We start from the raw sequence: 4,064 nt of genomic DNA, 5'->3' as shown, positions 1-4,064 counted from the left end.
CTGGAGATAAACTGATAGAATTCTGTATAAACAATGATTTATTCATTGCAAATACCTTTTACAAGAAAACACAAACACAAGCTTACACATGGATTTCACCTGATGTTCTACATAGGAATCAAATCTGTTACATCTGTGGAAAGAATTGCTGGAGAAGCTCATTATCAGCTGTGAAAACTAGGCCAGATGCTGATTGTGGAACAGACCATCAACTACTCATATACGAGTTAAAGCTGAAGTTGAAGAAAATTAAATCAAATCCACAGGAACTAAAATTTGAACTTAAGTCTATCCCACCTGAATTTCAAAACCATCTCAGGAACAGGTTTAGGGCTTTGACTGAAGACCAAATGAGCTGTGGGAGGATATCAAGAATACTATCCATTGTGCATGATCAATTAAAAAAACAACATGCTTTGTAAACATTTATGTGAATCACAACTAAAAAAAATTAAAAACACGTGCACCTCGGAAGGAGTTTGGGCTGATGGCACACGCAGCGCCCACTCACTTCCCCGGGTCATCCCACCCTCTGGGATGTGGATACCACTTCTGATGTGAAAAAAAAAAAAGAATACTATCCATGAAGAATGCAAAAGGCCATTACAGAGGAGGAAGAAAAAACTAAGATGGATGTCAGAAGAGACTGAATATTGCACTACAGCACCAAGAAGCCAATGCAAAGGTAAGAAATCAAGAAATTAAGGAGCTGAACAGAAGACGTCAAAGGGCAGCTTGGGAAGACAAAGCCAAGTATTATAATGAAATGTGCAAAGAGCTGGAGTCAGAAAATAAAAAGGGCTTAATTCTCTCAGCATTTCATCACCTGAAGGAACTGAAAAACAAATTCAAGCCAAATTAAGCATTGAAATGCTTAAAGATGCTTTGGACAGAATATTAAATGATCCAAAAAGCATTAAAAGAAGATGAAAGGAGTATACAGACACTGTACCAGAAGGAATTGTCTGACACAGAAGAATTTCATAAAACAATGCATGAGCAAGAGCCTGTGGTGATGAAGGAAAAAGTTCAAGCTGCTCTGAAAGAATCGGCAAAAAACAAAATGCCAGGAATGTATGGCGTATCAATTGATACATTTCAACAACAGATGGTGCCCTGCATGCTAAGTTTTGCCAAGAAATCTGGAGGACAATCACCTGGTCAACTGACTGGAAGAGATCTATATTTGTTTCCGTTCCAAAAAAAGGTGACCCTTCAAACTGTGGAAATTATCAGGCAATATCATTAATATCACATGCAAGCAGGATTCTGCTGAGAATAACGACTGGAGCAGTACATCAACAGAGAACTGCCAGATATGCAGACTGGGTTTAGAAGAGGCTGTGTTACTAGGGATAATATAGCTAATGTTACATGGCAGAAGGCAGAGAGTATCAGAGAAATGTCTATCTGTATTTCATTGACTATACAAAGGCATTTGACTGTGTGGATCACAACAAACTGTGGCTGACTCTGAGAAGAATGGGAATCCCAGAACATTTGATTGTGCTAATGTGAAACCTATACTTGGACCAGGAAGCAGTCGTTAGAAGAGAGCAAAGGAACAGTGCATGGTTCAAAATTGGGAAGGATGTATGCCAGGGATGTAGTCTGTCTCCACACCTTTTCAATCTGTATGCAGAGCAGATCATCCGAGATGCTGGGCTGTACGACAAGGAATGTGGCATCATGATTTGGAGGAAGAATCAACAACCTGCGTTATGCAGATGGCACAACTCTGTTTGCTGAAACTGAGGAGGCCCTGAAGTGCTTGCTGCAGAGTTAAGAATGGAAGCCTTCAAATGGATTGAAGCTCAATATCAAGAAAAAAAAGATTCTCAACACTGGGCCAATTGGCAGCATTATAACAGGTGGGGAAAAGATTGAGATTGTTAACAGCTTCAGTTTACTTGGTTCCACAATCAACACTCTTGGTACCAGAAGCCAGGAAATCAAGAGATGAATTGCACTGGGAAAGTCAGCTGTCAGGGACCTCTCCAGAATATTGAAGAGCAATGATGTCAGTCTGGAGACTAATGTGCTCCTGATTCAGGCCATAGTCTTCTCAATTACTTGCTATCCATCAGAGAGCTGCACAATGACTAGAGATGACGGAAAGAGTATTGATGCCTTTGAGCTGTGGTGCTGGAGAAGAGTATTGAATATACCATGGACTGCTAGGAGAACAAACAGGTTCATCATAGGGTGAAGCCAGACCGCTCCTTGAAGGCAAGAATTCTAAAGCTTCGTCTGATATACTTTTGGGCATGTGGCAAAGAGGGACCGGTCCTTCGAGAGGGACATCATGGTTGGAAGCGTGAAGGGACAGAGAAAGAGAGGGAGATCATCAATTAGATGGATTGATACAGTGACTAGGGTAATGAGGGTAGATGTGTCAGAGACAGTAAAGCTGGCACAGGCTAGAGCAGGTTTCATGGCTGTTGTACATAGGGGTGCTGTGAGTCACAAGAGACTTGACTGCACATAACACCACCACCAACATGTGACAATCTGGAATAAGAGGTGCATTTTAAAGTGGAGCTGGGCAGGATGAAAGGAGGGGGAGGGAGGAAAATGTGCAGCAATGAATGAATGAAAACCCAATCTTTCTAGAAATGTTGGTTAAAAAATCACAGTTAGATTTTGTTTGTTTTCATTTTATTAATTTTAATGAACATTTACAGAGATTTATGCTTTCCATTTATTCATTGTTGCACTATTTTCTCTACCGCCCTCAGTTTGTTCCTCTCTTTTTTTTCCCCTTCAAAGTCTGTTTTAAGTGACCAACTGCCACAGTGGTTGTCAAAACCAGTTCTGATTAATCTCCTTTGTCAGTGTTTCCTTTGCCATTCCCTATCACTCCTCCCTGAGAGATTTCACCCTGATTCATATGGAAAAAAAATCACAGTTTTAAAAAATAGATTTATTTAAAAAAAAAAGAAGGCGGCGGCAATGAGAGTTTGTTCTGGTGGGTTTTGTTTTGTTTTAACTCTCCTTGAGGGATTCAAAGCCCACAATAAGTACGGTGTATTTCCCTCAGTATATTAAATCCCAGCGTAAACATAAAGGAATTTTCCCAAAGGCAAGGTGTCAGTGATAGATTTTGTTTTCTCTGCTCACATATTCTTGTACAATTGTGACTTGAAGGCAAAACTATTGAGAAGTGTTAGTTATTAGGAAACTGTGTTCAATTTAAATGCCTAACACATTTTATACCTAGTAAGAATGCATGTTTGTGTTATTTTATTTAAAAAATCTTTAATTTTCTGATTCCCTCCCTCTCCATATAGGAACTGAATACAGGAAAAAAAAAGAAAAAGAAATGTATCTTCTTATTTAGGGACCTAACTCAGTCTTCACAAGTTGTTATGTATCTTAGTGCGTGTTTTTGTTCCATTTTGCTGAGATTACCTGTAGCCAATCAGGTTACCTCGTCGATCAGGACACGTTGAGAATATGCTGAATAATGTGTCGGGCGCTGAGTGTCAACGTCGGAAAATGACCCAGATCACTGCCATTGGCGGGCTTGCAGTCTCGGGAAGCCTGTCTGCCTTCCTTTAAAATCAGAATGGACAGACTTACCTTTTCTTTATATACCATGATAGGAGGAGGTTCTTCTGGTGTAGTCTGTAAGGCGTCCTCCTGCTACCTGAAAGGCAGAGACTCTCTGAAGGTTCAAACCTACCAGCAACCTTGAGGGAGAAAGACGGGCAATTTTCTGTCATGTGATTTACAGCCTCCAACCCCCAATCTGGGAGGGTCTGGTATGAATTAGGCCAACTCTACAGCAAGGAGTTATTTTCTCTCTTAGTGGAAAACACCACTAGGACTCTCTTGGGCAGTGAGGCAGGCTTGTTGTTATTGTTTACTAAGGTGTTGAAACTGACCCATAGCTGACCCTCCAGCAGGTTTTCAGAAGCCACAAATTGCATAAGAATAGATTGTCCGGTTCAACCACTATGGAAGGTGGTATGGCACGTTCTCAAAAAGTTGCAAATAGAGATACCATTTGACCCAGCAATTCCACTACTGGGAATATACCCCAAAGAGACCATAACTGACAT

General features: G+C 40.6%; 1 protein-coding gene across 1 annotated transcript in view; it reads left to right on the top strand.

The window, feature by feature from the left end:
* Positions 1 to 4,064, top strand: part of LOC102876878 — a gene marked incomplete at its 5' end in the record, with an annotated part of 41,075 nt that overhangs the window by 32,054 nt on the left and 4,957 nt on the right. The window lies entirely within an intron of this gene.

The sequence above is a fragment of the Elephantulus edwardii genome, unplaced genomic scaffold (genome assembly GCF_000299155.1).
Source record: "Elephantulus edwardii isolate Elephantulus edwardi_28Jun2011 unplaced genomic scaffold, EleEdw1.0 scaffold00088, whole genome shotgun sequence".
NCBI lineage: Eukaryota > Metazoa > Chordata > Mammalia > Macroscelidea > Macroscelididae > Elephantulus > Elephantulus edwardii.
This window is presented reverse-complemented; position numbering and strand designations above follow the sequence as displayed.